The 5958-nt window shown below is 35.8% G+C and overlaps 1 long non-coding RNA gene across 1 annotated transcript; it reads right to left on the bottom strand.

Moving 5' to 3' along the window:
* Window positions 1–1170: 1170 nt before the first annotated feature.
* On the bottom strand, window positions 1171–4574 carry LOC112457688. The gene is made up of 3 exons (XR_003041135.1): window positions 4373–4574; window positions 2117–3764; window positions 1171–1971 (listed from the first exon to the last, which is right to left on the bottom strand). It is a non-coding gene; the product is annotated as an uncharacterized LOC112457688 (long non-coding RNA).
* Between the last annotated feature and the right edge of the window lie 1384 nt (window positions 4575–5958).

Below are 5958 nucleotides of genomic sequence, written 5' to 3'. Positions count from 1 at the left end.
ATATATATATATATATACCGGGTGTAACAAAAAGGTCGGGACCCTAGATTATCTCGGAAAGTTGACGTTTTCGGAAGAAATGTTTTATACAAAAGTTGTTTGGATCGAAGGGGCACATAAGATGGTGCCATTGGTTTCACCTTGGATGATCGTTTAAAGCTCACTCACCTTTAATTTCTTAAATGGAAATCCCTATTTTTCAATGCATATTCTTGTAGCTAATCTCGAGATTCGAGCTTTTTAAAACACTATAATAAAGTATTTTTTCATTAAGAACTTTTGGAATTATAAGGCTTGAAAGTTCTAATATTTTGACATAAAATACAAAATATCTTGTAAAAAAATTAAGTTTTCGGTAATGTTACCTTAACACTTTTATGCACAGAATAATGAGACGAATCAATTGGTATAAAAAAAGGCATATTTCCTTTAAGAAAAAATATGTAATTTGCAACACGCATCTGCATACTTTTTCTTAAAAGCAATCAGGGAGAAACGCGAGATCGGATAGACATCTAGCAAACGTCTATCAGACGCATCTAACTTAGATCGATAGACGCATCTAGATAGACGTCTAAGTGGCCTTTTTTAGACGCATATAATAGACGTCTAATAGACGTTCTGCGTAATAGACGTATTATAGACGTATAATAGACCTACCTCTAAAGTGAAAGGACTAATTTACTTATTACTAAATAATAATATGTACTCATTTATACAAGATAAGGAATTTAAAGTATGGCACAATATTTTTCAAAATATTTAATTTCTGGGAAAAATGTTACCAAGGAGTACATACATATAAATGTTAGATCATCCTACGTGCCTTCTGTCTCTCGAAAACTGTCCTTTTTTTCAAAGAGGTTCGTTACTTACTCATCCTTTTTTTTCATTCTTTATTCACTCCTAGCGTTCTTCGTAGTCTGTATTCAGAACTCGCATCTATTCTCACTAATTGAAATTAGCAGCGAAATAATTGATTGTTTTAAACAACGGTTCTGAATATCGACAGACCTTTTTGCTCATCCGGTCTGCTTATTGCGTTGTATCCCATACAAGTTGGTGTATTTAATACGAGTATGTTAAATAAACTATTTAAATCACACTGATATTTGGTACTTAACACTGTAGAATGTAGAAATCCTGAAAAAGGAGAGTGCAAGGAAGATTCGTCGATAAGACTTGCCCTCGTTGCATTTGTATACATATTTTTTTATTAGTTATTCTTACACGGTTTTTTTATGAGCGGATATATATTTACACACAAGATACCGAGTCGAAACCGAGTCATCTTGGTATTGTATTAATAATGAAAGACAAACGCAGTAAGATAAAAACAAACGAACAAATGATACAAAAGATGATGCTTCAGTATCGTATCAGTATATATATATGGTATATGTATTATATATACTAATGTCATTATAATCATTTTATTATTTAGCAATTCTCTCGTTCGCTATAGTTAAGTCTGGGCAGAAATTGACGAACTCGCACTTACATGTTTATAACAAGACATCCGCAATTGAACGCCAGATTCACAAATCCACTCTCTCTCTATGAACCCTCGCTCCCACATTTTTATCGGAATCGTAAAAATAAAAAAATAAAATAAAATAAAATTTACTAGCGCGTCTAAACAAAAACGCGTAACTCTATGATTGTCCTACTAGGATGATCTACGAGACTCGGCCATCGCAACAGTGGCTTTTCGCGATAAACACCCCGCAGGGTTCTCTTACAAAATTATTTGGTCTATCTTGCAGTGTATCTAAAGCTTGAACTATCTTGCACCTCTGGTGGTGTCACTTCGTTCCGACGTAAAAAGAGCATGTCGATATTTCTACATCACAATAAACCTGTAATACTAATGTGCAGGTTTCATTCTTCCTTTGGCATTTCGCAGCCATGGTCTGAGAGACTTCAATGCTTCACTCAGATCACTTTCTTCAAATTTTAACAACAATGTACCTAAAAAAATAAACGTATGGATTAAAAAATATCAACATTTGCTAAAAAAAAAGAACTGGATTCTGAAAAGCGCATTTTATATATACATATATGCACATGCGCACATACATTTCACGGAACTCAACTACTCATTCAGACATTATACCTTATTGTACCAATTCCCATAATTTTGTGGATTTGAAAGTCAATTTAGTTCCATGACCATCGAAGTTATACTCTTGGGCAAGAGAGTTACTCATGAGCACGGTCTTACATACAGGTCTGGAAACTCTAGTGGTGGGGGATGGTCGCCTTAGCGACGAAGAAAATAACTCGCTTTGTGACCGTAAGAGTCGCTGCCATCGGTCAGTGTATTATGTGGTAGGACAAGGACGGAAATAGTAATTAGTAAATTCAAAATCGTGAGTGTCAAATAGGCAATAATTGAAGTTTCAAATGAGGAAAGGAATAATAAATAACTTTGTATTAAGAATAAAACGTTAGAAATCTTTTTATTCGTATCTTTATAAGGACAAATACTGACCGAGCGATACTGAGGGAATAAAAATTCTGCGTGAAGCATATATAATACTGTGCCTTCCTAGTGTGTTTTAGATTGCTAAATGAACAATATAGACAACACGATTTTTGTTTTACAATAGTTAGTTATTTCGACCAAGCTCTTTTTCATCCTTTATTTGGAATCTAATTATAATAAAACAATAAGAAATAATTTACTTTGTAAGATATAATGTTATTTTATGGAAAAGAAATATCTCTCTTCGAATACAAACGATATCAATAAACAATATCAATATAAATTGTTTCTCATAACGAGAAACTTAATTCTAACGAACACCGGATCATAAAAAAACGGAAGGCCAATTATACGAATGCGCAAATTAATAAATTGATATATAATTTATTCTTAATTTACAATATTTAAAGATGACGCGTGATTCTCGGTATGAGAGCGGTTGACTTGTATTAATTCTGATTCTTACCTTACGTATGCCTTGGTTTTATAAGATTAATTAGAAAGTTGAAGGCTATGAGTAAAGGAATATGAAGTAAATAATAATTACCCGTTTCGAGAATCCATAGTTAATTTACAGGTTTCAATATTTATATACATTCTTATTCCAAAAAATATCAATGTAGTTGTACACATAATCAAGGTCGATATCGACCTTTTTACTGTGACTAGTTACAGTTATTTAAAGAAAGAAAATGTCATATAAAAAAAGATTTACATGAGAAAGATGTTATTTTCAATCCATGTCGCTGTCCATGTCCTCAGGAGCCGAAGAAAGTATTTCAACTTAGCTCAAAGAAATAATAAATGACTTTGCATTAAGAATAAAACGTTAGAAATCTTTTTATTCGTTTTAAGAAAACCATTTAAATACATGCAAGTGCGAGACATTTTTTGCAAAACACGATTCAACATATCGAATAAGATGAAAAAAATGGTGGTTTGCATGCTTCAAACCACCGCGACTTTTCATGTTTACAAATTCAGCGACTGAGGATGTGCATTATATGTCATTTTCAAAAATGCACTTGAATTAAGCGCAATTAAAAAATTGTTGTCACGTTACCATGGGTTACCATCTACACTTCGCGATGACAGCGATGCATAGTAACAACGCCGTGAAATAAATTCTTCCTTGCTAAAACGACCATCCCCCACCACCGAAATCGGTCTGAGTTTCCAGACCTGTATGTAAGACCGTGCTCATGAGGTTTGACATAAGTTTAGATACTGCTCGAGCTTCATCATTTCCCAAAGGAAGAGATTTCAAATAGTAACACTGAAATAAAAGGAGATTGATACAGAAACAACAGATACGTAAAGGTTATCCGACGTTACATTTTATCAAGTAAAGAAATATATAATCTATATAATAAATAATAAAGACTTGCAACTCCAATATCTATGGCGTTACAATTAGATATCAGGGTGTGTTGCACGCGGTGTTACGGCACGAGCGGCGTATACGACACGAGCGATATACACGACACGAGCAATAATCCACGGCACAAGCATTAAATACGACAACTTCTTTTGACTCGATTATAATTATAATGTCTAATGACCAACTTAAAGGAACGCCAGAGTGCGGAGATAATTTATACCGGGAACCAGTGCCAACAACAATAGTCTCGATCGATAGCAAATGTTTTCTCAAAAATTCCAACGATCTGAATAATATGTTTTGAATCGTGGCGAAAGTCGACCCAGCAACAGCGAGAAGTAGTGTATAGCGCGTTATTACTGAGCGCGAGTCTATGTAAAAAAACAACGTGTACACACGGCCGGCCCGTGACCGAGCGCCAAGGCCGCCGACAGCAAGGCGAAAACGTATGGCTTGCTCGAGAATATTCTAGATCTGAAAATAATGTGTACTACTGTACTTACCGGTTTATCTGTTTTATCCATTTTGATTGATCTTTTGTCGATGTAACGGATGAGTCCAGATGAACAAAAAAAATCCAGCTCGCAATTATACAGTCATCCAAAAATATAATTGCTCTAGTTCCGGCCAGAACCGGCCCGAATCCGCTCGCCAACACTCCCGACGAAAACCACGAAAACCTCCACACGCAGTGGAAACGCGGATCCGCGGATCCACGACCATTAACGCCCCGGCCGAAACACGGCAAAACACGCACGGCCAGATCTGGCCCGGATAACCCGCTCGCGATCGCCACCACCCGGCACGGATGCGTCGCATATACGTATGACAACCGACGCCGGTCGAGATAAAACGCGATGGAAACGCGGATCCACGGGCGCGCGACCGAAACTCTTTAGTCGATTGCTGCACACACACAGGACACAGGACGATGGGACTGCACGACTTAACGAGACGCGAGCGCGAGAACAACAACGTTTCCCGCGCGGTTAGAGCGAGCTTCTAGGAGAGAGCTAGAGAGGCGCTCATTGGTCACGTGACGTTTACTCCAGTCAATCAGAGAGTGGCTCGTTAGTGCTACTCTCTCCTATAGGCTCTTTACGCGCGGTAAAATGGCGCGACGCCAGTGTAGACAATCAAATATTAATAACCAGCATTAATTAGCTAATAATGACGCCCGCGAAAAAATCAATCACTATAACGTACAGCATTCCGTAAAAGTCTAATTTTAATTAAAGATTAATTAATATCCCTATTCGCTCCAACCATGCCTTTCGTGTCCCACGAATTTCTAACAGTCGTTTGTTCCGGAAAACAAATGATCGTGGGAGAATCTCCTCTACGCCGAAAAAAAGTTATTGTGGCAGGGAACCTCAGGTAAAAATTTCAAAGTCTTAGCTCATTTACTCTCGAAACGGGGAACAATCAAAATCTCGGTGGGACACGAAAGTGCATGGTTGGAGGATTACGTCAGTGTTGTGTGAAAGGTAAATGAGCATTTTTTTCGATAAAAATGTATTTTTGTGTATAATTTAATCGTATTTAAAATATTTTTGTCGTTAAAAAAAAATTTAACATTCCACAGAGGTCTATTATGGCTCAGAGGCAGGTGGAAGAGGTGGGGAAGAGCTACGATTATATTAAAAAAATTAATTTTTTTACATAAAAAATATCTGTCACACTTCAAATTCGCCTTTTCTTATACAGAAATTCTTTTTCTAGCATTCTTTAAGTCCTTAAAGTCCTTCTGTACCATTTAAAAATTACCATATTTGCGGCGACGAAATTAAGTATTCCTATTTAATTAATAATTATCTCATATTTTTTTTCTCATTTGCACTACTTTTAGCTTTAATTTGCGTTTTGGTTCATTAAGCTTCGTCAATTTGTTCGTGAGTTATGATTTTTTAAGTAAAACGAGTCGTAACGTGTGTTTGTCAACATATAATTGTTATAAAAAAATATTTAAATAAATGATTTTCAAATGTTCTTTACATTGATTTTTAGTCGAAGGTACAAAGATATTATAATAATTTTTGGGGAATTTTTCAAAGCTATTAACATTATAAAAAACACGTGGGACTCGAAA

This window comes from Temnothorax curvispinosus, unplaced genomic scaffold (genome assembly GCF_003070985.1).
Source record: "Temnothorax curvispinosus isolate PA1 unplaced genomic scaffold, ASM307098v1 QBEX01008130.1, whole genome shotgun sequence".
NCBI lineage: Eukaryota > Metazoa > Arthropoda > Insecta > Hymenoptera > Formicidae > Temnothorax > Temnothorax curvispinosus.
Note: the sequence above shows the minus strand (reverse complement) of the source record. Positions and strands in the feature narration are given on the sequence as shown.